This window comes from Hylobates moloch, unplaced genomic scaffold (genome assembly GCF_009828535.3).
Source record: "Hylobates moloch isolate HMO894 unplaced genomic scaffold, HMol_V3 SCAFFOLD_5, whole genome shotgun sequence".
Lineage (NCBI taxonomy): Eukaryota > Metazoa > Chordata > Mammalia > Primates > Hylobatidae > Hylobates > Hylobates moloch.
In genome coordinates, this window is record NW_026652280.1 from 155,445,830 (window position 1) to 155,460,172 (window position 14,343).

Genomic DNA, 14,343 nt, shown 5'->3' on the forward strand with positions numbered 1-14,343 from the left:
ACTGGAGAAACTGAGACACAAGAATTGCTTGAACCCGGGAGGTGGAGGTTTCAGTGAGCCAGGATTGCACCATTGAACTCCGGGCTGGGTGACAGAACAAGACCCTGTCTCCACAAAAAAAAAAAAAAAAGAACAGAACAGAACAGAACAGAAAATTTCTTCTGCCAGATACCCTAAATCATCTTTCTCAAGTTCAAAGTTCCACAGATCTCCACAGATCTCCAGGACAGGGGCAAAACGCTGCCATTCTCTTTGGTAAAGCATAGCAAGAGTGACCTTTGCTCCAGTTCCCAATAAGTTCCTCACATGTATCTGAGACCACCTCAGCCTGTACTTCATTGTCCATATTGCTATCAGCATTTTAGTCAAAATCATTCAACAAGTCTCTAGTAAGTTCCAAACTTTCCCACATCTTTCTATCTTCTTCTAAGCCCTCCAAACTGTTCCAACCTCTGCTCAATACCCAGTTCCAAAGTCATGTCCACATTTCCAGGTTATCTGTGTAGTCCCGGCTACTCAGGAGTCTGAGGTGGGAGGATCCCTTGAACCTGGAAGATCAAGGCTGCAGTGAGCTATGATTACACCACTGTACATCAACCTGGTTACAGAGTGAGAGCCTGTCTCAACAAAGAGTAAAAATCTAAGGAAAAAAATAAAAAGGCTCTAAAAAGGAAAGAAGTTATTCAAGCAGCCATAAGAAGATTCCTGAGATTAGAAAGGTAAAAGTTAATTATAATGGGCAGGATGTCACCAAAGAAATAAATTATATCTCACAAATGTTTATTGATAAACTGAATTTATATTTCAATTTGCACCTGGTGTCTTAGTATAACTACTAACTGCATACCCTGTTGTTCCCAGAAGTGTCTCACTTTGGATAATGAATTATGTGGGGACACCCTACCAAGTGCCAGGTGTACTAAGCAGTAACAGAAAATGAATATAAAAATTATTTATATTAATGATTTAATATTGGGGTATTGAGCCAAAAAAAAAAAAAGGCATGTGTCTTGCCATCAGAAAAGTGCTTCATTTCATTACAGAGGCAAGAAGAATATGTCTGAAAGAATCTGAAAGCAATGAAACTTTTTTTCTAATTTAAAGTCAGTGTTAGGTAGAGCAAATAAACTGTAGATAAAAAAAAAAAAAAAACAGGAAAGGGGAGAGGGCGGAATGAACTAGAGGAATTAGGAAAAGCAGATGGACACATTTGCAAATTGACACCCAGAACCGAAGCTTGAATCCCTTTGTCATCGAGTGGAAAATGGGTGCATACAAACATGACTGACTACAAGCTAGTGACCTTTAGCCTGCCGCTCTGGCAGCAAGGTAACGAAGACTACATCCCTCAAAGGAGTCTTAATTTTTTAACCAGTTTCTTCAGAAGATATTTCTTAGAAGATCAGATATTGCCTTCATATAACATATTCCCCAAGACTTTTTTCCCATCTCTTTCAGACCATCAATGTAACAAATTTGGAATTTTATTTATTTATTTCTCTAAGAACATTTTAACTTCCAGAGAAGGGCAAGTCTGGGTGTCTGCAAAACTAAACTGTAGGACCGCTTTGCACTCAAAACCCTTTCCGTGTTGAGAGGAGTTCTGGCCCTTGCTCTCTGCTTTATTTTTCAGCATTTTTCAGCAATCGCCTGCTGCACAACAGCATACTAAGTTCAGTTTGCCCAAAGTGCTCTGAGGGTTTTAAACTGTGCTAGTTTTCTAAAAAGTAATTCATTTTTAACAGGTCTTATTTCTGAGTAAACCCACAGAAGAGCAGTTATGGGCAAATAAAAGCAGATTTTATTTAACATTCTGTGAAATCTGGCAGCCTGGGAAGAAGATGCATGCTGGGCCTGGCACAGAACTTCACAGTCAGTTTCCATAGGGAAAGACGATGAATAAGCCACCGCAGTCAACCCCTCTGTGAGCACAGAAGTAATGAACAAAAGACTCATTTCATGTGGATGCTTCATAACACTTTACACTGACTTCATGCAGCAACTTCAAAGTACTTCTCTGTTCAGAGTAATTATCTGCAATTTGCAGAGTAGCACACACAGGCTTCTCACAGATTGTACACTCACCTTCAGACCCCAAGCTGGCTGGATGTGAACACGACAACACTCTATTTCTAGACCAGAAACAGCTTCCTGATCCAGCCTACAAAAAAGGAAGGAAAATATTTTAAATTAAAGGCTTTCCGAAGAGCTGTGTCCTTGGTGTTGGCGTGCTATCCACTGTAATCCAAGAACCCGGGTAAGTACAACTGGAAATGAAAAGAAAGTCCTAATGATCAGATCACTAAAATAGGATCCTTTTATAAGAGCAGCTCGTATATTAACAAATTAATCCTAATGTTTTATAATATAGAATAAACTGAAAACTGGTGGTATGAATTGAGTTATTTTTGTCATACCCAAGTGAATCGGAATCGAGGAACCAGGTGAAAAAGCACTCAGGGTACATAGCACCTGCTTCAAGAATTCTCCTGCAAGCTCAGTTGCTGAAATGGCCTGTGCAATGTAAGACCATTTTTACCTAGCAGCTACCTAAATGACCTGCCGTGACTCTGAGATTAGTTTTTCCTACTGCCAGCATTCACCAATCAGAGCTTGCCAGCTCCCAGAAACTTCACAACTGCCAGTGAGCTTCCTTACAAAACAATATGTAACGTGTATCTTTCTAATAAAACACTCAACCTTCTCTTTGTTCTTCAGACATACCAAAAACCACACCAGTCTCTTTGTATACCACAAATTGCAATTCTATTTTCTCAAATTAAACCTTTTGTTTATAGATTTGTCTACATTTTTGTTTGACTTTGACAAAACTAACTGATGAAATAGTAACTTTATATCACGTAAGTTTTTTTAAAACAGCAATATTTTTAACAAAACACTTGATTTTTCATGTAATCAATTTGTCTATAAAACAAAATATGATTCACATTTTTTTCAAGGCAATAGGATGTTTCTTCAATATAAAACGTCTTTTTTTTTTTTATGAGATGATTTCTCACTGTGTTACTCAGGCTTGTCTCGAACTCCTCCCAAAGTGCTGGGATTACAGGTATAAGCCACCGTGCCAAGCTGGAAAATGTCTCAAAAAAAGAATGATAAAATATATAAGGACTTCTAGGATCCTCTCTAGTTATAATATGCTATGTTATATAGGAATTTTGATCATTTTAGTATATCTTGTTGATATGGTTTGGTTGTGTCCCCACCCAAATCTCATCTTGCATTGTAGCTCCCCTAATTCCCGTAGGTCGTGGGAAGGGCCTGGTGGGAGATAAATGAATCACGGGGGCAGGTCTTTCCCAAGCTGTTCTCGTGATAGTGAATAAGTCTCATGAGATCTGATGGTTTTATAAATGGGAGTTCCCCTACACAAGCTCTCTTGCCTGCCACCACGTAAGACATGACTTTACTTCTCCTTTGCCATCTGCCATGATTTGTGAAGCCTCCCCAGCCATATGGAGCTGTGAGTCCATTAAACCTCTTTCCTTTATAAATTACCCAGTCTTAGGTATGTCTTTATTAGTATAAGAACAGACTAATACACCTGCTAAACGGTATGAAAAGTGTATGTTGGCTCTTAACCACTGTAAATTGACTTTCCTAGGATTTTTAGTTTTTACTTTTAATTATCCAGTGTATCTTTATATCTAAATGCTAAGGATAATAGTTAAATTTCTACCACCATCTATTTTAGGTAGAACTGACTTGACACTAAGCAAAGCAAAAAATTATACACAGAACTTTTCCTCAATAGATTGTTTCAATTAATACTAATTTCTGTTTGTTTGTTTGGGATGCGGTCTCGCTGTGTCGCTCAGGCTGGAGGGCAGCGGCACAATCTCAGCTCACTGCTGGCACGATCTTGGCTCACCGCAACCTCCGCCTCCCAGGTTCAAGCAATTCTTCTGCTTCAGCCTTGCGAGTAGCTGGGACTACAGGCATGCACCACCACACCTGGCTAATTTTTGAATTAATACTAATTTTTAATCAGAGTATTCTATTTACAAAATTTTGTTAGGTTTATGCAGAGCTAAAAGGCTTACAACAATAACAAAATAATGGCTCCAATTTCTCCTTGCCTGCCAACCTTCTTGTCCCACTTGCAGTTTTAACATTAATATTACTTTTAAAACTCTAAAGAGTATGTATGTATCACTGTCTCTCAATTCATCACATTTTAGTTATTTACTAACTTTCCAATATGAGAAATGATTTCACTCACCATCTTCCCCTTCTATTCCTCCCAATATAATTCTCTCTGTCCTTCTGTTTCTGTCTCATTTAGACCCAAACACAGAGGTTTCATTCTTATAATTATGTAAATATTCATTACTGTTGAGCCAAGTGGAGTATTATGACTACATTTACTTTCTTGTACAAATTTTTTTTTCATTTACTTTATTTCCCACACACTCCAACACTTCTATAAAATGCCTCGCATGGCCAGGTGCGGTGGCTCACACCTGTAATCCCAGCATTTTGGGAGACCGAGGTGGGAGGATTCTGTGAGCCCAAGAGTTTGACACCAGCCTGGGCAATGAAGTGAGACCCTGTCTCATTTACATATATATAGAGAGAGAACTACAGTCTTGAAGAAACCCACTCAAGACCAATGTGTTCTGTAATGTAGATTTCCTAGAGACATAATTGTTGTTAACTACAGAAAGAACCCCATAAAGATAAATAGGGGTAGAGATATACACATTGGAAGAGAACCAGAATAAAGCCATCTGGTAGTGATATTGCCAAACGTTATCTAGACAATAATTGGACCTTTGTTTAATGATCTTTGAGAGCTCCAGGGAATGGTTTTTTCTGCCACTAAAGAAGGATGTCACTAATCACATTGCAAGTAGCCCTGAGTATGTCCAGAGGAAGGATTTTCTAGTTAAGCAGAGAGTTTTTTGAGCTTTCACATTAAATTAGGCTTATATTAGAGGGGCTACAAGGATTGAAATCTTTGCAAATGTATAGAATACTAATCCAATCCTGCAAAAACTGTTTTATGCATACAAGAGAGACAGAGAAAATAATAGAGACAGAGACAGAAGAAAAATAATAGAGATAGAGGCAGAGAAAGAAACAGAGAGACAGAGAAAATAAGAAAATCTAATTTCAACATCCCTCTCCAGAAATATATATCTATCTACATCTGTATATATGTATATATGTGTCTATATATAGATGTATGTGCATATACATACATATATGTCTCTATAGATATATATGTATCTATATGTCTATATATATATGTGTGTGTGTGTATCTTTTTTTAAAGTCTTCTTTATGGCTTATAAAGGATGGATTTGATTTTGAGAGATGGCAATAAAAGCAAGGAAGGAAAATTCTGATTCAAAGAAAAGCAGTGCTTCTCACCAGTCAAGAGATATTTCAATTTTGAGGCTCTTAATATATTTTTTAAAAGTAAAGAAATGCAAAAATACTAGTTTACAGAATAGCATTGTTTATGTCTCTATTCCATTCGAAAATAATGAAGTCTAAATTTAAAACACTTTTTGAATGAAACTCCCAGGTCAAACGGTCTTTTTGACTCCCCATCATCACTCACCCCAAATAGATCCTGAGATACAAAAGCAAAGAGAGACAATGTCATAAGGCACATTCAGAGGAAATAAATGTGATCTTGATCACAGAAATAGACAATACGGTTATATGGGTTTTTTTTTTCTACATGGTTAAAAAATGTTTAACAAAGTTCTTATAAAGGATGCACAAAAAATGTGATTTTTTTAACTGCTTAAAAGCATTTATCTATGCCCCTCATGTATCATGTATCACTCACCTTGCCAGTTGTAATAATAATTTATCTTCTTAGCAAACTATGATATTATTATATATGTTGGTTTTTGTCCATGGTTCCTGGCTTACAACTCCCATAGCCCTTCTTACAGTCTTTTGTTATAACGTTGGGTATGTTAGGCCTCAGAAAACAGACTTTCTCTGACTTTCTTCCTTCTTTTCACCTGCCCCAAGGCAGAACTCTTATCTGCACCCCCATCTTAAGACTGTCTGCAGACAGGATCCCACCCTATACACTGAGGGAAGGAATGCTTGTCTGGAAATTTCCATAAAAACCCACATGGACTGGGTTTCAGAAAGTTTCCAGATAGCTGAACACATGGAGGCTCCTGAAGGCTGGCGTGCCCCCAGAGGGCATGGAAGCTGCGTGCCCCTTCCCACATACCTTACCTTATGAAGGTATAAATGTCTTCATCTATATCATTTGTAATATCCTTCACAATAAACCAGCAACCGTTAAGTGTTTTCCCTGAGTTCTGTGAGCCACTCTAGCAAATTAATCAAACTCAAAGAAATTGATTAATTCCAAAGAGGTGGGAACCCACCTTGAAGCCAGTCCGTCAGAAGTTCCAGAGGCCTGGAGTTGTGACTGGGTGTAAGGAGGAGGTGGTCTTGTGGGACTGAGCCCTCGACCTGTAGGCTCTGATGCTGTCTCCAGGGAAATGGTGTCAGAATGAAATTGGAGGACACCCAACTGGTGTCTGCTGCTTAGGTGTGGGGGAAAAAACCCACTCCTACTTTGGGAGGCCAAGGCAGGTGGATCACCTGAGGTCAGGAGTTTGAGACCAGCCTGACCAACATAGAGAAATCCTGTCTCTACTAAAAATACAAAATTAGCCGGGCGTGGTGGCACATGCCTGTAATCCCAGCTACTCGGGAGGCTGAGGCAGGAGAATCACTTGAACCTGGGATGTGGAGGTTGTGGTGAGCCGAGATCACGCCATGCACTCAAGCCTGATGGGCAACAAGAGCAAAACTCTGTCTCAAAAAAAAAAAAAAAAAAAGAAGTAAAACCAGGATTCAAATTCAGGCAGCATGGCTCCAGAATCCATACTGGTAACCTTAATTTGTTTTTTTTCAAATGTGTATTTTAGAGATAAACATAGCATGTGAGGTATGCTATGAAGTATACTTCACAGTATTACAAAATATGTAGTTTTACAAGTTAAAATCAGTATATTTTATAATTATTATATTAAAATGGTATTTGGATCAATTTTTCCCTTCTATACAATATATTTTTCAGCAGCTCGGTGAATGAAGCAAGGAAAGGATTTCCAGATCTGAAAATTCTAATATTCCCACCACAGTTATACCATTTTCTCCTTGAATTTAGGAAATCTGGTCTTTGGCATCCGGGTTAGAGAATTAAGCTGATGGTTTCAGACTGGTTATCCTCCAGCAAAATGGGGGTTACAGTCTGAACAGCACAGCCCCTCCCTATCCCCAGGTGCCTTACTCAATATAGAGAGGAGGTCTTGGCTGTTGCAGATCTGACGTATAAGAAGAATCCCCCAAGTTCTCAGGCATATCTTTAGGCTCAGTTGACCTTGGAGATGACCTGGGCATAGGAAGATGACTTTGGTGAGGGATAACTCATCGAAAACATAATCAGCTTGATTCTGTAACTTAGAGACCAGAGGCCAGACTAGAGAATACACGGCACTTCATAAATCTTTCCAGAAGAAACTACTGAGCCCACCTCTCATTAGCCAGAACCCCATCCCTACCTTCTCCCAGCTATTTATAGACTCCTAGAATACTCCTAGAAAAACAAAGACCTTCCAGTTTGTAGAAGCGTCAAGGGCTCCTCCAGATTATGACCTTCTTCTAGAGAAAGAACTTTGACTTATAGGTGCAGACTACTTTAACAATTGTTTCTAAGCATTTGTGAGCAAGGTGTCGTCTCTCCAAATTACCACCGCCTTACTTTTGTTCAAATTAGTTCCCATAAAATAAGAAAATATTAAAATTGGAAAGTGTGGTAAAGCAAAACAATGACTGCCCCCACCCCCTGCAAAGATGTTCACACCCTAACCCTCAGAGCCCATTGCTATGTGACCTTACATGACAAAAGGAATTTTGCAGATGTGATTATGGTTAAGGATCTTGAGATGAAGATCATCTTGGATTATCTAAGCAGGCTCAACCTAACCACATGTGTTCTTAAAAGTGGAGAATTTTTCCAGGTGGATCAGAGAGAAGGCTAAAGGAGGAAAGATTCAAAGCATGAGAGGAAGTCGACTCATTGTTGGCTTTAAACATGGGGGAAGGAGCCAGAAGATAAGGAATACGATGGCCTTTAGAAGCTGGGAACAGCCCTCTGATAACAGCCATCAAGGTCATGGAGATCTCAGTCCCACAATCACAAGGAACTCAATTCTCCTATCAGTCTAAATAAGCAAGGCAGCCGGGTGTGGCGGCTCACACCTGTAATCCCAGCACTTCGGGAGGCCAAGGCAGGTGGATCGCCTGAGGTCAGGAATTTGAGACCAGCCTGGCCAACATGGTGAAACCCCGCCTCTACTAAAAATACAAAAATTAGCCAGGCGTGGTGGCAGGCGCCTGTAATCTCAGCTACACAGCAGAGGTTGCAGTGAGCCGAGATCGCGTCACTGCACTCCAGCCTGGGGGACAAGAGTGAGACTTCGTCTCAAAAATATAAAAATAAATAAATAAGCAAGGAAATAGACTGTCCCTTACGGACTCCAGAGAGAAACACAGTCTTGCTGATTTTAGTGCAGTGGAACCTGCGTGAGACTTTCAATCTACAGAACTACAAGACAATAAATTTGTGTTATTCAAGATAAGTTTGCAGTAATTTCTTACGGTAACAACAGAAAAAAAATACAGAAGAGATTTTCAAGACAGTTCTTCAGTTCTAACACTCATTTTACCAGTGAGAAAATTGGGTCCTAGTTATGCTGTAAAAAGTTCTTCTAACCCTATTCATTTGGCTGGTATCTAGTCTGCCCTCAAAATTCAACTTGGATGTCTTTTCCTCCTGTAAGTTTTCCCTGGCCCTCCAGGACTAGGTGTTTGTATTATGTGGTCTCAAAACATTTCATGCATGCTTTAGCACACTGCCTATTTCTCTGAACTCCCTACTGGATTTTGAGGGCAAGGACTTTGTCTTACTCAACATGGTATTTTTTTAGCTTAACACATCCCAGTAGTTATTATAGCTCAATAAACATTGAATGAAAAAAATTGGCCGGGCGCGGTGGCTCACGCTTGTAATCCCAGCACTTTGGGAGGCCGAGGCGGGCGGGTCACGAGGTCAGGAGATCGAGACCACGGTGAAACCCCGTCTCTACTAAAAATACAAAAAATTAGCCGGGCGTGGTGGCGGGCGCCTGTAGTCCCAGCTACTCGGAGAGGCTGAGGCAGGAGAATGGCGTGAACCCGGGAGGCGGAGCTTGCAGTGAGCCGAGATTGCGCCACTGCACTCCAGCCTGGGTGACAGAGCGAGACTCCGTCTCAAAAAAAAAAAAAAAAAAAAAAAAAAAAAAGAAAAAAAATTATCAGTTATAGCTCAACAAACATTCATTCATTCAATTCAACAAACATTGAATGTTTGTTGAGCTATAACTCAATAAAGTGATATATTTTTTGAGCTATAACTCGCTATAACTAAAAAAATAAAAACACTGTCTCCGGAGTACATTTCCCCTATGCTGTTAGAGTATTCTCTTAAAAGTGACCAAAGCATGGCAAACAGATTTGCAGCCCTGGAGTGGCAGTATAGCTTGTTTGCTAAGGACATGGGTTTTGGAATCATACAAACCGGATTCATGCCGTGCCTCTACCAATTATTAAGTATATGGCCTTAAACAAGTTTCTTTCTTTCCTTTAGTGTTAGTTCCTCAGTTGTAATAATAGCACCTGCCCCAAAGGATTGCATGAGAATTCACTGAAATGATGCTTATAAAATGTTTATCTGAGGCCAGGTGTGGTGGCTCATGCCTGTAATCCCAGCACTTTGGGAGGCCGAGGTGGGTGGATCATCTGAGGTCAGGAGTTCAAGACTAGCCTGGCCAAGATGGTGAAACCCCATCTCTACTAAAAATACAAAAATCAGCCGGGCGTGGTGGTAGGCGCCTGTAATCCCAGCTACTCAGGAGGCTGAGGCAGGAGAATCGTTTGAACCTAGGAAGCGGAGGTTGCAGTGAGTTGAGATTGTGCCACTGCACTCCAGCCTGGGCAACAGAGCAAGACTCCATCTTGGGAAAAAAATAAAAATAAAAAATAAAACGTTTATCCAGGTACTTACCAAATAGTAAGAGCTAAAACAGAAAAATTGGCCATTATTATTACTAGATATCTGCAATGGCTAATTTTATGTATCAATTTCTCTAAGCCATGATGCACAGATATTTGGTCAAACAATTATTCTAGATGTTTCTGTGAGGGTGTTTTTGGATGAGCTTAACATTTGGTGGACTTTGAGTGAAGTAGTTTGCCCTCCATAATCTAGTGGGCCTCATCCAATCAGCTGAAGGTCTAAATAGAACAAAAATCAGCTTCTCTGAGCAAGAAGGTTTCATGCGCGTCCGTGTGAAGAGACCACCAAACAGGCTTTGTGTGAGCAACATGGCTCTTTATTTCACCTGGATGCAGGTGGGCTGAGTCCGAAAAGGGAGTCAGCAAAGGGTAGTGAATTATCATTAGTTCTTATAGGTTTTGGGATAGGCGGTGGAGTTAGGAGCAATGTTTTGGGGGCAGGGGGTGGATCTCTCAAAGTACATTCTCAAGGGTAGGGAGAATTACAAAGAACCTTCTTAAGGGTGGGGAAGATTACAAAGTACCTTCTTAAGGGTGGAGGAGATTACAAAGTACATTGATCAGTTAGGGTGGGGCAGGAACAAATCACAATGGTGGAATGTCATCAGTTAAGGCTATTTTCACTTCTTTTGTGGATCTTCAGTTACTTCAGGCCATCTGGATGTATACGTGCAAGTCACAGGGGATGCAATGGCTTGGCTTGGGCTCAGGGGCCTGACAGAAGGAATTCTCCAGGAAATGGCCTTCTACTTGAACTATAACATTAGCAGTTATCTGGGTCTCTAGCCTGCTTGCATAATTGTGAGCCAATTCTATACACACATGTGTGCACACACATACATCCCAGTGATTCTGTTTCTCTAATCCTAATACACAATACCTGTAAAGATGATGATATTATTAGGTACAACTTGTAAAAATGAAAATTGGACGATATGTAGATGCCTATTATCCATTATAAGTAAATGTTCCTTTAATTTCAATATCACATGAGACTCTTTCAGTTATTAAGAGCAGCAATAACAAAAACAACAAAAGAAAAACGGGCTTAATATAAGAACTAAAAAAGGAAAAGAAGAGGAGGAAGAAGAGAGAAGGAGAAGAAATGCATTGGCTCATGTTACTGACATGTGCTGGCATATATCTAGCTTCCGGGATAATTAGATGCACATCTCAAAAAGTATCACCAGGGTCCAGTTTCTGTCCACCTCTCAGAGATGCCTCTCCATGGGGTTTCATTCTCAGATAGAAGTTCTTCTTGTGGTGGTGAGATAGATGTAGCAGCTCCACATCACACATTTTCAGGTTCAAGTCACAAGTGAATAACAATGTATCTTTTCTGATAAGTCCCATAAAAGTTATGAGACTCACTCTTCTTTTTTTTTTTTTTTTTTTTTTTTGAGACGGAGTCTCGCTCTGTTGCCCAGGCTGGAGTGCAGTGGCGCGATCTTGGCTCACTGCAAGCTCTGCCTCCGGATTCACGCCACTCTTCTGCCTCAGCCTCCCAAGTAGCTGGGACTACAGGCACCCACCACCACGCCTGGCTAATTTTTTGTATTTTTAGTGGATACGGGGTTTCACCATGTTAGCTACGATGGTCTCGATCTCCTGATCTCCTGATCCACCCTCCTCAGCCTCCCAAAGTGCTGGGATTACAGGCATGAGAGACTCACTCTTAATGGACTGACCTAGAACAAGTGTTCATTCAGAACCATCACTGTGACCAGACTAGATATGTAGATTGGTCTTGGTTAATCTGTGCTCAATGCTGGGACTCCCCACCAAACTAGTGATTGAAAATGAGGACAGAGTAGCTTTCCACTGGGTATATGTTGCCTGAAGAAGTTTAAATAGATGCTAGTCAGACAAGAACAAGAGATAACCACTCTAATTGCTTAACAAAATCACTCTTTGCAATTTCTGTTATTTTGCCTTCTACAAAGGGTATTTGATTTTTGAGAACCAAAAGCACAAGAGGATACCTGGCATTAAATATTTTTAAATGTTCCATGCTAAAAACTCATGCAATATGAAAAATGTATAACAGGAAATTTCCTTTCTTAACCCTTTTATGACAGGAACAATTTCAAACCTTTCCATAATATTACAATTATTATTGTTGCTATTTGGTGATGATTAAGCTTTAAGCTTGCTTTATATTTTCAAAGTGATCTAGTATCATTTGTATTAGCTACACATATGTATGTATATGTAATTTTATGTATCAATTTCTCTAGGTCATGGCATCTAGAAATGCCAGTCAGGTCCTCTGGCATTTCTTTCTCCACTATTCAATTTTTTACAAAAAGCCAAAAAATTATCACACCAGTTGGTTAAAACAGCTTGTAGCTAGGCTAAAATGAGAACCACCCTCCAACCCAGGATAACCAGTCTGTTACTTAGTAACAACAACAGAATATTCTAAATCTAAACCACAACAAGATTTAGATGGACAGTTTTATTTGCCATGATTCCAATATTCAAAATACTGTCTATATAATTTAGAGAAAACTTAAAGTCATATACACAAAAACTTTGACAATGGTTTTTACTAAGCCAAAGGGATAGATAACAATTATTGAGCATCCATGCTTTAAATGCATTATGTCAGGAAACATTATTAGCCCCATTTTTCCTATGAGGAAGAACATTAAAGTTTAGATAGTTTAAGTTGCTGAAAATAAGGTCAGCTAGCTGGTAAGCACCAGAGCCGGGTTTTGAACTTAGAAAGTCTGATGTCTACTTTTCTGTTATGACAGCCTATTAAAGGCCAGGTGCCGTGGCTCATGCCTGTAATCCCAGCACTTTGGGAGGCTGAAGCGTGTGGATCACCTGAGGTCAGGAGTTCGAGACCAGCCTGGCCAACATGGCAAAACCCCATCTTTACTAAAAATATAAAAATTAGCCGGGCATGGTGGCAGGCGCCTGTAATCCTAGCTACTCGTGAGGCTGAGGCAGGAGAATAGCTTGAACCTGGGAGGCAGAGGTTGCAGTAACTGGAGTTTGTGCCACTGCACTCCAACCTGGGTGAAAGAGGAAGAATCTGCACCCCCCCACCCAAAAAAAGAAAGCCTATTAAAGACCACCTTTTCCTTCTAAATCTCTAAACTCTCTAGAAAAAAGAAATTACTTTTAGTTTGGGCAACATAGTAGGACTTCATCTCTACAAAAAATTAGCCAGGCATGGTGGCACATGCCTGTAGTAAGCTACTCAGGAGGCTGAGGCAGAAGGATTGCTGGAACCCAGGAGGCTGAGGCTGCAGCAAACCATGATTGCACCACTGTGCTCCAGCCTGGGTGACAAAGCAAGACCATATCTCAAAAAAAAAAAAAAAAAAAATTACTTCTGCAAAACAGAAAAACATTATTACAGAAGGAGGGAAAGAAGAAAAGAAGGAAAGAAGGGGTGAGCAATTTCATTATAGACCAATGACCACAACATTATAGCCACGGTTACTTTTTTTAGGCTAGTTTCTAGAAGTTATTAGATAAAATGGGTGAGACATAAGTTACTACCTATAGTGGATGCTATAACACACCATTAAGGTTCCCTTTACCAGCCCACAGCACCTGTCTACCCTCCACCAGAGAACTGCCATCCGCTGACTGGAGCCAGTTCACCAGTGAGGTTTCCCATGCCTCCCTCTTCAACTTCCCTGTCCCTCCCCATCTCCAGCTCATAACTAATGGTTGAATAATACAGGGCTATAAAAGGCCAGCCCCCATGTCCCCAACTCTGCAGCACATTTATTTCAGAGATCACCTCCTCAGGAACGGGCCAAGGCTAGAGTTTGCTTGGCTCTTTCATTCAAAATAAAATAAGCTATGTGAATAAAATATATGTCCATCTTTTACTACAAAGTCTCCATCTTAATCTCTTTCCCAACTAGAAACTAGGGTTTGCATTAATTATGATGCCTTGATCACATGGTAACAATTCTCGCAATTTCAAGAGGGTGGTTTGCTAATCTGTTGGAGAATTGTCTGTGCTGGACTAAGAATGGTGCACTAGCACACAGAAGTAAGAGGTCTGAAGTCCAACATTTTAGCCCCGCCTCTGCCACTTATTTTTGCTAGCCAAATGATGTGGAATGGTCACATAATCATTCTGAACCTTCCTTTCCTTCTCTATAAGAGAGAAGGAAATTGTAGAGAATCGTCCCTTCTAATTCAGCAGGTAGGCATGAGAACAGCTGAGCTAATAAATGAAAGAAAAAA